Below are 16,927 nucleotides of genomic sequence, written 5' to 3' on the forward strand. Positions count from 1 at the left end.
AAAAAAGATTTAATTCATGTCATAATATAAAAATAGGGTATTTTGAGAAAAGAAAAAGTTTCACGTGTGAGTATGAAAATTTAATTATCATTATACCAGCTTATCTAGACAAAAAGATTTAAAATATTAACCACAACTAAGTTTCTTCCACAGGTTATCTTAGGACTGACATAATGTCAAAGAGCAGGCCAGCTGTTCAAAGTACAAATCACCAATTCTTAAGTTACACCTTAATACATTCAACTGAGTTTTAGTGTCATGGCTGACTATCCTCATTCCTGGGCTAATTATCTTTCTTTCTGTCTCCAAATAGGACTGAAAAATGTGCATTTCTAAACAAGACGATGTAAAACTTGCAGAATATTGAGAATTCTGCTTCAAGACTAGGAAACGCAGTTTCTTTAATAATTCAAACCTCTGTCTTCCTAGGTGGGCTTCGCAATTGCAACGAAAAGTTAGGAAGCACGAGGCTGCCTACTTCCCCCAGGAAGCAAACTCTTAGCATACCCATCACAGCATTTTCCTCTTTGTCTTCAATGGATCAATCATACTGAGGCTGCCAAAGTGTCTATCCAACAGAGGGCTCAATTTCAGAATTCACCCATGAAGTGTCTCCAAACACAGCAATTTATATGATCCACAACTCTTCGATTTCTTTGCTCCTCTGACCGTGGCTTACATGTATCTAACACCAAGAGTTCCTTTTCCAAGCCTTTTACATTATGGCAATTTCCGTTGGGATTATATTTCAGTAAGTAAAATGCTCTTTGGGAACTATTTAATTTTTTCCTCTACTTGTTCTTTTTCCTGAGCCCCCTCCCCAGATCCCACAGACATGTCATTTTTAGAGTTGAAGTATCAGCTTTATCATAAAGTTTATTCTCTGTAGTCATGAACAAGCAAAACCGAAGTGAAAGAAATGAATTGAAAAGGGGGAAAAAAAAAAACCCTTGAAATCTCTAGAAAGCACACATATATACATACAGACAGACCAGCCCTCTTGTACACAGCATAAAAAGACAAAAAGAGCCCATGAAAACGCCACAAAAAAAAAATGCAGAGTTGATTCATGCCACAGGTTCAAGAGTCAGACATTCCCGTGTGTTTCTTAAGAAGCAAAATGAGTAATAATAAATGATAGATTCCTTCATAAAGAATGTAGGATTCTTTATAGTTTTCAGAGTGCTGTTACATATGTTATCTCACTGCCTTTTTAAAACCTTCGAGCAAATCTAATGCAGCATGCAATTTGTCTTGATACTATATTACGCATCTATTTTATGAAAGAAAACTGTAAATAAGGGTAGACGTGCAAAAAAAGCAAAACGAACCATTTACTAAACAGAGAAAAGGCATCCGTGAAGAGAGCAAAGACAGCAGAACTTCGAAAAAGCACATAATTAACCATAGCTTGGAACTTTTCCAAAATCTCATTCACCAACTGGCTAGCGCTTAGACTGAAACACATGGGGTGGGTGACGGGAAGAGCTCTCAGGGTGAGAACCACCACCAGCTCTGAGACAGTCAGCCTCATCAGAACACGCCCAGTCTCCCTCCAACGTGGCTCCTCTCTCTCCAGGGCGAAGGTACAATGTGTATACAACCAACGGAAAGGACACATGGTCATGCGCTCATTTATCAGAATAGCCAAGTCAAGATGGTAGCTTGCTTGGAAAGCAAGATCACACTAGTGAAAAATACAACCATGCAAAATCGAAACTCAATGGAGTCCTAGAGGGTGGACTTTATGATTTTATATATAGACAGCAATATAATTGTTCAAAGTTTTCTGTTATCATCAGTTCATTCAAGCATTTCAACAACTTTAAGCACCATGTCTGACGCTGGGGGTTAAAAAAATGATTAAGGCACCATCTTTACCAGCAAGAAGCTCCTGGCTTAGAGGTGAAACAGGGAGTAGGAGAATTACAGTAAGTGGTAAATTGAGAGGGTAAAGGGGGTTCTGCATAACTAAGCCTGGGACGAGGGAAGAGCAGCTCCTTTTTTTTTTTTTTTTTTCTGATAAACACATGCCTTCCCCGCTACCCCACCCCACCCCATGTACATGAGCAGCAAGAGCAAGAAAGGGTCCTAAGAACAAGAAAAATACCAAATGAGGTTACTGCTGACTAGGAACAAGCATTCACAGACGCTTTGAGTGGGTGAACACAGTCGCAACGGTTCTGGTTTATGACACACGTGTGCTGTCGTTCCTGGGGATTACCTGGAGAGGAGCTTCAACAGGGGCTGCTCTCAAAGCACAGCGCGGAGCAGAGCCGTCTGAACGTCTTCGTCGAACCTGGAAGACAAGAAATGCATCGGTTAAAGCTATCAGCTTAGGACACAAAGGTAGCGTGGAGAATAAGTGATAGGAAATATCCACACCAAAAAGACCTGCCCACGGAACACAGAGAAGGCCAAGGACACAGGTGGATTAGGGGTTTATCTCCGAAGTGACAGCTGTCTGCATTTCAGAGGCGTCAGGCTGGGCTGGGTGAGGGAAGAGCTTTGTATGACTCAAACCAGGACCCCCACTCACTGGGAAATCTTGGGCTTCTTTTTTGATCTCAACTCAGTTTGGAAATCCTAGATTAACCCGATAGAGCCAGTTTTTCTTCAGTCTCAGTTGCTGCTTCCATGCGGATTTGAGCAGATTCTGAAAGGCAATGCCTGTCACTAGAACCGTTAAGAAACATGATATGGAAAGCAAAGAAAAAATGTTAAAAAAAAAAAGCAAACTAAAACCATTTATTTTAAACCCCCTTTTTAAAGACCCTCCTCCCAAGGTCACACAAGCTATTTATTTGTCTCTCTTTTGGGTGACTGTACACATTTCATTTCATCATTTATAGAAAGATAATCAGAAAGTCATTACTTGTCTTCAGCGTACACTTAATTCAGTGCAAAGGAAGGCAATGAAACAAGTATTATGAAAGCTGCAAAACAGGACACCTTACTTTGACATTCCACAGGTAAGCCTTTATATTGGGTTCGATCTTCCAGCGGGATCTTAGACAACTTACAACAAACAACAGTAACACACGTGAAATCTCCCTTACTGTTAGCAGCACAAATTAAAAGCAGCAGCAAGGACAAAATGACACTTGGGTCCTCTCCAAGCAGAAGCACGAGAATGAAGGTGACAGGACAGCATTCAGTGGAGAGAAACCTGATGATTTTATCGGGTTTTTGCATTCCTTTGGGACTTCGCTCTGATTTCTCATGGGCAATCAGATGAAAATTGTCAATTGTGATCATTGGGAAATACCTAGCAAAATCTGACATTACAGCTCTGAAATGTTTCTCACTACCTTAGAATTTCTGGAATCATAATCCTGAGATAAAGACAGTGGAGTTGGAAAGGCAGCTATTTTGACCCCTATTTCCAAGGGAACGGCACTAACCACTAACTTTTAATGAATGTCGCCCTAGACAGCTTCACTTCTTGGGCCCAGTTTTTCAAGAAGGAACCTAAACATCTCTGCATAAAACTGTTTTGACGGGCATGATAGTTTTCTTTGCCTTTGAAAGGGAAACAACAATAATTAAACACTCAAAGAGCCCATGGATGAGGTTAATTGTTTTTTATTATTTAAAAAATAAAATCATCAGACTCTTTGCAAACAGGACCTAATTAATGCAACTAGTTTCATCATAATTATCAAAATCTCAGGACAAATTCTGTATTCTTGATGTTCCATGTGCACGAAATCCCTTTAGTCTTAACAACACTGGCCACCAGAGTTTACCAAAAGGTACTGTGAAGAAACAAGCCCATTAGAATGACAGGTTTCATTTACCAGAAGATATTAAAATCCTGTCACAATGTGATTTCTATCAAGAAGGTTTTCACTGAAATAATAAAAAATGAATGAAGGAAATCAAAGGTAGTCATCTAGTTAAATATTCATTTTCTAATCTTTAGGGAGGTGTTTATTATACTTTGAACACCTGGCCTTTAGTAGCACGTGGTCTGGTTTTAAACTTGTTATCATGCCACAGCAAATTCCAAGAGGGCTGTAAATTAAGCCCATTATTATGAGAAAGCCAAGATAACAAAGTGCCCTCCTTCTCCATCCAGGAATGATATAGGGAAACTGATTCCACAACAAAATACCTAGATACTCCTACACCCTGGGCTTAGGTGAAGCTACTAACGGTACAAATATTCAAGGGGGCTTCCTTCAGAGTTGCTGAGATTCAATGCTTGCATCACGCTCATAGGAAGGGTCTCCTTAAATTTTGCACCCTAGATAACTCATTTACCTCACTCCAGTCCTGGTTCTAAGCCCCCTGGCACTTGTAATCAAAGTATTTAATTTTAAAGTTTTATTGAAAAACATGGAAACAACAATAAACAATGTTTCATGTATCTGATAGAATTGTAAGACAGTATGTTCTCCACAACTGCAACTTAAGACAACATACTTTTTGATGTATATAATAGAGAAAATCAGTGCAGACATCTACAGTGGGCAGAAGAGGTAAGAAACGAGGTGAAATGTGACAAGGGAAAGCTTTGCAGGTCATTTCCTAATCTCATTTCCCCCCAGGACGTGCGCTGGACCGAAGAAGTCAGGTGCACCAGGGAAAACGTAAAAAGGAAAGAAACATAGCGTGCATAAGGCAAAGAACTTGAGAAGGCACATGACTCACTGAAACGAAAGGAAAAGTGAAACACTCCGCATGCTTAGGCGGGAGGCGGAAAGAAAATGGTCACAGAAACCAGGACTTCACTCCTTGGTTCAAATCTGAACCTTGTCGTGTTAGGAGAACTTTCTGAAGGAAGTTAATGTCTGTGAAATAGGTTCCTCATCTATCAAGTAAGAATGATAGAAACAACAGTAAACCAACATCAAAGCAATAGCGGTCTTACTGCAGTACTCCCCGTGTACCCAGCACCTGGAACAAGCGTCACCTCAGTTTGTGACAAAGCCCTGGGAGACAGGCTTGTTCCCATTTTACTGAAAAGGAAATTCTTATAACATAATGCATTACATCATACAGACACATACACATATAGTATAATGATAATACATTAAGTTTTTTTGTTATATATATATATGCATTTGTATATACGTATAGATGTATATGTATGTATTTATACATATGTATATTTATATGTGTGTGTGTATATATAAAGCTCTTAGAGAGGCATCATGTGGAAGCTCAAGAAAGTGTAGCTATGATTATAGTAAATTAAAAGCCTATTTACCGAATGCTATTTTAATATAATCAAAAGTTTTTAAAATTTCTCATGTGGACCATCTAAATTTATTAGTTTATCTTCTTCCAGATATTCTTCCATGAATGTGGAAAAAAAGCAGCAAATAAAAAAGGTGTCCATATGTACTGTCACCAACTTCCCCCAAAAGGCTTCACTAGAATTGGAGCTTTGGAAACCCCAGTGAATTCTTTGATACTTATGAAAACAGACCATCATCAGAGTCATAGAGACAAAGGGTGAGGAGGGGGGAATTTGGAGTCTGTGGATTTTCATAACAATACAAATGAAATGCTGAGAAGCTTCAGTGTGGATAGGAGCTCTCACACGGACAGAGCCAAGGCTTCTGCTCCTGCTGGAGCAAATCCAGATTCTGGGGACAAGATTAGAAAACGGAATGAGGAGTTAGGATGGACACTGGGATAGTCTTGGGCTAGACAACCTTCTTTGTCGGCACCAACGAATCTCTTAGGAGGTTGGGAGTTGACTAAGAGAAACAGAGTTCCCCAAACACCGTTACTAGCTGGACAACACAGATATCCTAGCCTGCAATTAATACTTTTACAACCTAGGAGTTTCAGGTTTCAGCTATAAGTGTACAGCTAAATATCTCTAGGAAATGTTTTGCCTTCTTTTTTTCCCCCTTCCATTTAGCTTTGTTAAACAAAGGGTGATGATTTGTCAACTCAAGAGAAAAGCTTCGAGCCACAAGGTCTATTACCTACACACAGGGGCCAGGAGCACTGAGGACTTTAAAACAAACAAGCAAACAAACAAAACATAGCTTGAAATAGGAAATACTATGGCTGAGCAATCTGGCTTGCCCTCTCTTTCCAAAAATACACTGGAGAAAACCCACCACCGTTTACTGTACTGGCTCACATCAGGAAGCAGGATGTCAAAGGAAACTAGTTGATTAAAAGAAAATTATGTATATATATCTTTCATTAGCAATCGTTTAAAAAAAAGCAAATAACATAACTAAAGCCAAAATGCCAGAACAAATATAAAATGACTCCATTCTTGTTCCCAGTATGTAGGTTTTATTGTGTTAGAAAATTCTAAAGGTGGAGTGTAGACTAAAGGACTTAACAGATTTTTAATAGGTCGGGGAGATTTGGCTTTGAAGAGAGGGATTCTCACAACTGCTGGTCCTGGATCCTTGGGGGAAGGTGCTGTCCTTTCTTGTTCTATGTAATGAGAACGTGTATGGGACAGGCTTCCTTTGGTTTAATACAACATGTTATACCTGAACCTCACTAACCACATCTGAGAAGGCAGATGGTTATGAATCTGAAAACAATGAGGGGATAAAGTCCCAGGAAGCCTGAAATCTCCTGACTCAAAGGCTCTGGGTGGAGGAGGACAGATCATGCATATAGACGCATTGGTAGCAAGGCTGCCAGGGAGGAAGCTGCTGTTGACCTTGAAGACACAGATTAAGTTGCTTGGGAGAGGAATACGAGTAGACAGATTGGGGATGTATCTTAGAGAACCAGTCAATCTCACTTTAGAAATCTCTGCAACCTTTGGTCTTCTACAATCACCCTAACTAATATTTAATGCAGCTTGAAATCAATCAACTCTATTATATTACCCTGATTCTTATCTTCCCCCCTTAGCCTTGATCAATTATAAAAGTATCTTGCTTATTTTTTTGTTGTCTCTCAACAACAAGAGAATTCTGGATCTTCCACCCCTAACGTCTTAGTTTCAAAGAACAGTGCTTGGCACTATTAAGCAATAGGCAAAACTTTATAAACAATATACAAACTATATACTAAATGGTATGGCAAATGTCAATAAAATATCCACTACATTATATATTAAATAACTATATATTAATAAATGTAAATTTTAATACATTGCACATCAAAAGGCTACATAATGTACATATGTGGGTTGAATAATAACTAAAATGAAAACCCACATGGCTACAACTGGCTTAAGAAACAGAACACTACTGTTATCTTTGAAGCTCTCTTCCACAAAAGCAGACCCAGTCCATAAAAGGGACATAGATCCTCTTCACACACTGTGCTCTTTCCTTTCTTTGCTGCTATCTTCATTGACCAGATTTTCAAAAGAGAGAAAGTATTGAACAATGTGGTATACTGGCTAGAGCCATGGATCCAAATTTTTCAATTATATGCCCCACGTATAAGTCTTTTTTGTGATATGCATTCATTATGAAAATACATATTTATGAACTATATGTATTTATACATTATAAAAGCTATAAGATAATGAAACAAAGTATGCTTTTAGAAAAATATAAAACTGAAATATTTAATAAATTGTATTTATTGATAAATTAATTGTACAAAATTGATTTTTTTCTCATTAAGGGTATTACCATTAACATTATTAGTGCTATCTCCCATTAAATGTTAGATACACTATTATTTCATGCGCCACTAAGGAAGGAAGAATACTGCCAATTTAACTATCATATGTTACCCATCAATCCTAAGGTACACCTCTAATTTTAGAGATTTTAAAATACATACCTTATAACCGACGAAATGCAGTAACTTTTTAAAGGGAAAACCCAAGTAAATATAGTTCATTAGTTTTGAAGATTATGTTTTAAAACTATGATACAACACTTATACTTTCTGGTTATATACGTTACTATATATAAAATAATCAACAAGGACCTACTGTATAGCACAGGGAACTATATTCGATAATGGAAAAGAACCTGAAAATAAATAAATGTATGTATGTAAATGTATAACTGAATCACTTTATCATACACCTGAAACTAACATTGTAATTCGACTACACTTCAATAAAAAATAAGAATTAAAAAAAGATTTATGTGAATGCTAATTTTAGGTTTCATGACTGTCATAGCAAGGAAAAAGATATCTCAAAAATATATTTATGGATCCAAATATAAGAAAACACTGGATCATTTTTCAATAATAAAAACTTTTAAATCCAATCTACCATTTATGTGAAAAGTTTGACTGTTGTGCTTGTAAATTCTCAGGGAAGACTGCATTTAAATTTTTTTAAACTGATTTAAATTTTTTAAACTGATTTAAAAATCAGCTTTATATTTTGAAGATTTTAAAACAGGTTCAATGATTCTGTATCTAGGTGTGTAAGTGTGTGAGTGTGTAAGAGAGATAAATCTTAGACATTTCTCTTCTTTTAGCTGACACCCTTACAGCTTTCAGAATGGAACAATGGAAGTATTTCTAAGCATCTTTTTAAAAATATTTTCTTCACGGTTCAAAAACAGGAATTTTCATGTTCAATGTTGAAATGTCACCTTTACCTTGAAAAAAAATCATTTTTAGTGGATAACTTATCAGGCCTTAACAGATCATAATGGGTTTTGCTCATAATGTGGCTGATGAAGACTATATTAGGAATGCAGGCAACTCTGTCATGTTCACTTGTTTCAGACTATCAATGTTATTTATTATTTCTATTTCTTTACAGGTATCTTTTAATGTCAGCTGTCGACTCTGAGAGTTTATCATATAATTTTTACTTTTAATTAAACTTTACCATCATATCATGTTGAAAGTGACCCAAAAAATGATAGTGCACTGTCAACTCCTCCACAACGGGGAAAACTTACTATTCTCAAAATAGCCCATGAGCCACATAAGACACATTACCAAGTGATGCAATGACTGCGGGTACCATGTCATTAGGTGTATTAAATCTTAGCAAAACACAATTTCTTTTTCATTTTAATCTAAAAATAATTGTAAGCAGAAGCTCTAATATTGCCTTATGGAACTTAGCGAACGGCCCTGTGCGTCATTGGGCTGGGCACATCTTTTATCGGATGCCACTGGACCAACACTGGATTTTGAAATGAGTCTTACAAGTTGCAGACTCAAAAATCCATGGGTGCCAGTTTTGCAATGCAAAAGGGAAAAATGGGCTGGATTTGGCAAATTAGACGATGCATGGCTCATCTAAAGAAGCAACTTCTATAGGCCTGGTATTCCTAGATCTGAGTTTTAGTGAGAAACGGGATAGCCACATATTTTTATGAACTATATCCAGTTGGAAATGCTAAAAAGAGGTAAAAAGTTTTTATAAAATTTTAGTGGACCAAAAGCATTTGTAGGCTGGATTTATCCATGGGTCTTCCAATTCACTTTTTACAAATGGAAATAAGAGGATATATAGAAATAAAATTTAAAGAGCAAAAAAACATGAAAAAGGAGAACAAGGAGGAGGGGGAACAAGAAGAATATAATCTGAGAGCTCTAAATCAATTATTTAAACGTTTTGAAATAAACGTCACATGTAAAAGGTACTTCTTCCATTTTAATGTAAAAAATTCCCTTATACAAATAAAACTAAGAGAAAATTTCCAAAGGCTGTCACAGGAGGTTCTCTTCTTTATCTCTGATGGCATTTTATTCAGAGCTGACCCAGATGATGCAAAATCTTTTCTAAGAGTGCCATGTAAGCACCAATTCAATTGTGAAATATTAACTGTATATTAGACATAACAGTAACAAAATTCCTCCCACCCTCCTCCCTTCATTTCTTCTTTCCATAGTTCTCTCTCTCCTTACTTGCCTGAGTGTCCTCTCTCTCTTTATAGTGAGTGGGAAAGTTTGTTTCTTAAAAGTTTTTATTCCTTCAGTGAGTTCCCCCATGTGGTTTCTTGAGTTGGTTTTTGGAAATTAGTATACTGAAGATCTATTTATAAGATAATCTAATCTACCACTTATGTGCAAAGTTTTCCCGTTGTACTTGTAAACTCTTACGAAGGAGCACATTTAAAATTTTTTACCAATGACAAATCATTTACAAGATCATGAAATGATGACTGCAGTCCTGTAAACTACTCTTATGCTAGGCCAGGCATACAATCTGGCTTCAACTCATGTTCTCTTTTTTTGGTGCTAATACTGTAAATTGCTGCTTTATAAAAAGTACCCTTACCAATAAATAATGTATCCGTATCTTAATGTTGTTGTCTTTGCAACACATTCATCGTAACAGATTTGTTTTGTTGCCAATGTGTACTGGAGCATCGCCAACAAGAGCTGTTCGTAAAAATACGACCTTCCACATTTTCTTCCCAAAAAGATGATGTAAAGAGAGGAACCCAAATAATCTAAACAATGTTTAACACCTTTAGCATCTGTTGGAAAGCAAAACTGAAGACTAATGTTCTCCTAGATAGCTCATTCAATGTTTATCTTGATGACTAGAAAACAAGCCGCAGAACAGCTACTGAACTGAATTACAATAAAATATACGTTTTTCAGAGAGAGGAACACAAAATCAGTTTTCATTTGGCATGCTAAGTATGCTATATTTGAACAGAATGTTACATATTCATTTCATTCATCATTTAAAGGCAGATAATCAGGAAGTCATTACGTGGCCTGCATTGGGCAGCTATTCGATTAGAGCATAATTGAGAAGTCTGTAACTCGGCCAGAGCTGACAGGCCGGGAATGCACAATAGCCATCCTAGGTATTTTGAATGTGGGGGTAAAGTATGGGGCAGAGTATTTGCTGGTTAAAACAGGCCACTGGGATAAAGGAGATTACCTAAAAAAAACCAACAACAAAAAATAAATTCTTGTCATTTTCATCCACCCAATTTCTGGCACCCTTGTTACAAGAGCACAAGGAAGCTAACACAAATGCTAAAGAGAAAATACTCGTCCCTCTGTCTCTTAAAGTCATTAAGTTAGTTACTAAGGTAACAGAAATAAAATAGTATTAGTAAATGTTTGCAAATTCTTTGGCCAAATACATTTCATTTCCAAACACAGTTCTCTACTGCAGTATAATAAATATTCCTTCTGATTGAAATTTCACCTTGGATTTGGACAAGAAATCTAAAAGGGAGGAGGAGGGTCACGCTGGCATCCTTCACTGTTGCTGGAGACTGGCTGTTCATAGACTCTTAGACGTAAAGGTGGTCATTTAAGGCAGAAAATGGATTTATCCAGGATTTTGTGACGTAGAGAACTGGGTTGGGGAGGTACAGAGTACAGAAGTAGATGCTAAGGCAGAGAAAAAACCAGGTAACAAGACACTTCAGATATTTTTATTATGGTTGTGGTTGGTGAGGGCAGGACATCATAATACAAATGGCAGGATGTGTATGACTCTGGCATTTACATCATGACTAACAGGTATTGTCGGCACACCTACTCCTTTTAAGCATTGCCAACACATGGCAGACATGGCTTTCCACGTGTCTACTCACTGTTCCCTGCTTGTCAAGTTCCTCCTACTACCTTTAAACTTCCCGTCCAAATCCAAGGTGAATATTCAATCAGAAAGGAAATCTATTACATTGCAGTAGAGAAATAAGTTTAGGAATGAAATGTATTTGGCTGAAGAATGTGCAAATATTTACTAATATTATTTTATTTTTGTTACCTTAGTAACTAACTTAGTGATTTTAAAAGACAGAAGGAGGAGTGCTTTCTCATCAGCATTTGTGTGAGCTTCCTGGGGCTCCCGTAACGAAGTACCATAAATTGGGTGGATTAAACAACAGTAATTTATTTTTTCACAGTTCTGGAGGCCAGAAGCCTGAAATCAAGGGCTGTCAGGCTTGGTTCCTTCTGAGTCCTCTGAAGGGAAAGTCAGTTCCATGACTCTCTCCCAGCTTCTGGTGAAGCAACACCACCTTTGGTGTTTCCCAACCAGTTAATGCATCACCCCAATCTCCGGCTACACATTCACAGGGCGTCACTCTCCCTGTGTCCTCATGTCTTCACATGGCTGTCCTCTTGTAAGGACTCCGTCATATCAGATGGGGGCCCATGCCCCTCCGGGACGGCCTCATTTTCACACGATTAACCACATCTGTTAACAATCCGAGGTCCAATTAAGGTCGCATTCTGAGGTACTCAAGATTAGGACTTTAAAATATCTTTTTTGGAGGGGGTTACAATTCAATTTGTAACAGCATTGTTTAGAATTGTTGGCACATGGCAATAATAAAAACAAATTGACTTTTATTTGGTCTTAAAACTGGCTTTAAATTCCATACAGAAAAAAACTCCCCTTTATTGCGTACACCTGGGAACAATCACGCTCACCGCCCTCTCCTGATACCCACTGCCTTTCAGGTCAAAGGCGTATTAAGACACAGGAATTGTGTGAAGAGGAAACCTGTAAAGAAATTAAATTCTCGTGGTCACAAGAATAGACTCAGCCAAGAACAGAGTGGTAGAAGTTTCAACTAAGAAACAAGAGAACCTCCCTGTCTCTGCTGAAAGGACTCCTCCTCCGTTCTGCTGCTGATAGAAGGCGCATGTCCACATTCAAATAAATCGCAGTAAGTTCTGGTTCGAGATGGCAATGTCAAAGCATCCAAAACTCACCGCCTCCCATTAACACAGTGAAGCTACAGCTACATACAGAACAACGTCCTCTGAAGGAAACCTTAAAAAAACAGCTGAATGACTCCTACACGTGGGAGGAGGAGAGAAAGCCCAGGTGGAACCTGGTAGCAGAGGCTGGGACCCAGCCTCGCCGTAAACCCCAGCCCTGGCAGTAACTCACGGTCAAAACCTGGCACTTCTCCCTGAGGTGCGAAGGGGTTGAACCCCACAGGGAGCTCCTGTGACTTTTAAAACTTTCACCTCAAAGACGAGCCCCTCAAACACCTAGCTTTGAAAACCAACAGGACTCGCATCCACGAGACCGTCCCAGTAAAGAGCTCACGAGCACAGACTCACCTGCGTCAGGGCCCAGCCCAGAAGCGGCCCAACCCAAGGGCTCCCCGACTCTGGGAGATTCGTTTGCTTGTCTTGGAGCGTCAGCCAGAGACAAAGGCATGAGATATGACCCACTTTTGGGGGGCTGGCTGGGCGTTGTCCGGGATGGAGACCCACAGCCCCATCCTCGCCTTTGCCCTGGCGGCCTGCTGGGAGAGACATGCGCTCTTGAGACCTTCCCCTTGTGGGCGGGACAGAGGAGAGACATGCGCTCTTGAGACCTTCCCCTTGTGGGCGGGACAGAGGAGAGCCTGGGAGGACTTTTTAAGTTCTCAGTCAAGACGGTAAATAAAATGGAAATACGGAGACTACGCGCTCCAGAACTGCTTGGCGACTGATGTTGTGTGCTCCTTCCCCCATCTATCTAGGGATAGTCTCTAGAGCACAGAATCTACAACAGGATATTAAGATGGAAGTTTCAGCCACAAAGTGAAGAAAATCAATTGCAAATTCCCAAATGAGATGCTAAATAAAGATGCATATTTTTCTAAGCAAATTGGTGTGAATCTATGAGGCCAGCCTAAACACCCTTATCTGTGTAAAGGATCTAACAGTGCCTGGAAAAGAGAGCTTTTGTGACTTGAGTTATTGTTTGTTGTGAGTCCGTTTATAACAACGAGAGGGACTGGGTGCAATGACTCTCACTTCAAGCTTGATTGGGAGCTACTTCAAGGAGATAATGTCAGGAAACCTGATATGCACCCTCTTTGCTTAGGCTCTGTGAGGGCTGGGGTCGGACTCGCACCTGAGAAATTTAAAAGTCGGGAAATGGGATGGCTGCTGCCAAATGATGCATCAGGAAGAGGTAATGGCGTGGTACAGCCTTCTCAGTCTGTGAAAGCTGTGTGGTTTGTCCTACAGATGATTCACATGTGTGAGAGAGAATCCTCAGGCATGTTTTTATGTCTTGTCCAGGGGACCATCTAGAGAGGAAAGTGTTGCTTAGTTGATGGAAGCTGTAAGAAGAATCTATAAAAGACAGAGTGGATAAGAGGACGTTGTCAGGATCAAGAGATAGGGTGGAGACAGAGGACAGTGGTGGGGGAGAGGAGGGTTTCTATGAAAAGTTCACAAAGGCACCTCATAAGAGAAAAAGACGCTTTTAAGTTCCTGCCAGAACCAGGGAATGTGAAACCACCTCCCAAATTTATCAAGAAAGTGAGAATCTTCTTGTCTGTTATCTTCTCTCCTTCCCCCTCTCCTCTCTGCCAACACCCCTTACTAAAGGCATTTTCCAGCCAAAAAAGACACAACCTAGAGGAGGAGAGAGAAGATTGAACTTTAATCAGGTGTAGTGATTTTGTTATTGTAGGATACACATTCTTATTTCCGAATAAAAACTCTGCATTTGCAATTTAGTGACCCTGAAGTACCCCCAAAGTTTTTCATGTATAAATTTATGTATTTATTAACCCAGAATGAGCAGAAAAGTTATGATGCCTGCTTAAGTTTTCAGAGAGCAGGGGAAGAAGTAAACTCATGAAGAAGCAGATGTACAGAGAGCATGAGGATTAAGAAATAAAATTGCTCTGATAACAAATCCAGTTTTTTATTTTTTCACTGAACTGATTTCATTCATATCTATAGACTTGTTTTACTTCACCTTTCCTACTTGTTGTCACTGTTCCATGGAGAGGACTGTAAACTAGAAGCTGGTGGTGCTGCTTCTCAAAGACACTTCTGTAAGTTGCAGTTGGATGCTAGTAACTGACGCAGCTGGAACAGGTAGACTAGATGGGAAACAGGAATCACTCCCTTATCTTTTGACTTTCCCTCTGTTTAATATTAATACCACTCACTTGGTGGATAAGGGTACTTACAGAGGGAATGATCAGAATTTGGGTAACCTTTTGGAGCATCCAGCTTATAGAAAGAAAATTATAAAATCTGCCTGGATTCTCCTCTTTATGTTCCTGCCACAGTCCTCCATGATCAGATGCCTTCTCTGTAACAGCTCTAGTTTTTCATGTGCATCATTTTATGATGACAGTATCTCAAAAAACATTCAAGCCATTTGGCTTTTAGAGTTTTTATGGACTATTTTATGATTAAGATACATGTAAAGTACATATAATTGTGTTATATTTTCCTCTCTTACTTGTTAGGTATGCTTTATGTAATTTAATATTTTTAATGCAACCTGGTTCAGGGGCAAGGATGCCTTGAGTTTCAGTGACATAGCAAATGCCAAAAAAAAGTAGCACCTAGAGGAATCTAGAATGTTTTCAGCCTAACTGGTGGTACAGTAAATCAAATACGCCAAAGACCATGAGAAAATTATGGCTCTGAATATTTACTTTGGAAGATGGATATTATGTGTTGGGCTGTATCCCTCCCAAAATAATATGTTGAAGCCCTTACCTCCATTACCTCAAAATGTGGCCTTATTTGGCCACAGATGTTCTTTACAGTGGTGATCAAGTTAAAATGAGCTCATTAGGGTGGGCCTAATCCAATAGGACTAGCACCCTATACCAAGGGGAAATTTGGACACAGAGACGGAAATCTGGACATTCTCGCACAAGGGGAGAATGCAAAGTAAAGACACTTGGGAGAAGATGGTCCACATGATTGGCGATGTATCAGTAAGCCAGGAAATAGCAAGGATGGCCAGCAAAGACCAGAAACTAGAAAAGGCAGAGAAGGACTCTCTGCTGGAAACTTCAAAGAGAACAGATCCCTGCAGACACACTGATTTCAAACATTCAGCTTCCAAAAATGGGAAAGAATAAATTTCCACTATTTTGAGCAATCCCCCTTTATGGCATTTTGTCATGGCAGCCCTAGCAATCGAATACAGTGGGTTGTTGGGTCGTTGCAAGAACACGAGTTGAAAGTGAGTTTCAGAGACTATATAACAATTTTGGAGAAAGAGTCAAGCTTACATAAATTGGGGGAAAAGTTTACTTCTTGAGTAGGGTCAGGGGAAGCACAACATATATTCAGTAAAAAGTCCTAAGATTCTAGGCGCTACATGGGTTTCTTTTTGCTCAATAATATCTTAAGGCCTCAAGAAGTCATCCCTATAGAAGTAGAGTTTATGGAGGAGCAGGAGTTGAAGGATGGTAACACATTAAGTTTCCTACAGCTGGTAATAAAATATCACCTATTTTGAAATTTTCTTTGTATAATTACTTCCTTTTGTACATTTTTGCCTCCACAAATTACAGGTTTCTGCGGTCATAGAATATGCTCTGCAGTTTGGAAAATCCTCTCAAAAATAGAAATTTCATCACACACAGTAGGTAAGTGATGAATTCAGAGTCAAGTTAAAATAGCAGTGTGGTGCAAAATTGTATTTTTGGGTCATACGCATGGATGTCTTTTGAATAGGCAGCTATAAACTCTTCATGACAAAAGACCAACTGGGTGCTACTTTTTTTTTTAATCCACTGCATTTTAATTAGCTTTGATGAACAGTGCAAAGAGCTAAAGGAACACAGGATCTATTTCTTTCTTTTTTCTTTTCTTTGCTTTTTTTTTTTTTTTAAAGTCAATATGTGAGGGATTTATATTCACTAGTTTAATGCTCTCACATATCACCAGCAGAATTGGGCCCCAAGCAATTTATTCATTTGCAGCCCTAATAAATGACTCAGGGGATTGAAATGGTGAAAGACTCTGTCATTTGAAGATTTGTAGTGATTGGTTACAATAAGAAAATGAATTCCACAGAGCCAACTAGAGTATGTATAATGAATTCATTGCTTCAGTTACCACAAAGACGAAATACCAAAAAGTTTAGCTCCCAAATATAAAACAGAAATCACTAGTAATATTATGTGAAAGGCAAAAATGTTGAGACAACTGAGCCCATAGTTATGCATGTGCAATAGAACAGGCTGTTCCAGCATCTTAGGCAGCCAGAGATAAGTCGTACAACTCCTGCAGATTCTTTGTAATTCTAGGCATTGTCTGTTGTCCTTTGGCTTCACACTTAACCTTTTCACACTATCCTTTCGAT

At 38.7% G+C, this 16,927-nt stretch overlaps 1 long non-coding RNA gene across 1 annotated transcript in view; it reads right to left on the reverse strand.

The window, feature by feature from the left end:
* Positions 1-1,745: 1,745 nt before the first annotated feature.
* Positions 1,746-16,927, reverse strand: part of LOC141574612 (uncharacterized) — a 1,056,998-nt gene continuing 1,041,816 nt past the window's right edge. The window contains exon 8 of the long non-coding RNA XR_012501497.1: positions 1,746-2,299. This is a non-coding gene — a long non-coding RNA (uncharacterized LOC141574612). The remainder of the gene's footprint in view (positions 2,300-16,927) is intronic.

This window comes from Camelus bactrianus, chromosome 22, assembly GCF_048773025.1.
Source record: "Camelus bactrianus isolate YW-2024 breed Bactrian camel chromosome 22, ASM4877302v1, whole genome shotgun sequence".
NCBI classification, from domain to species: domain Eukaryota; kingdom Metazoa; phylum Chordata; class Mammalia; order Artiodactyla; family Camelidae; genus Camelus; species Camelus bactrianus.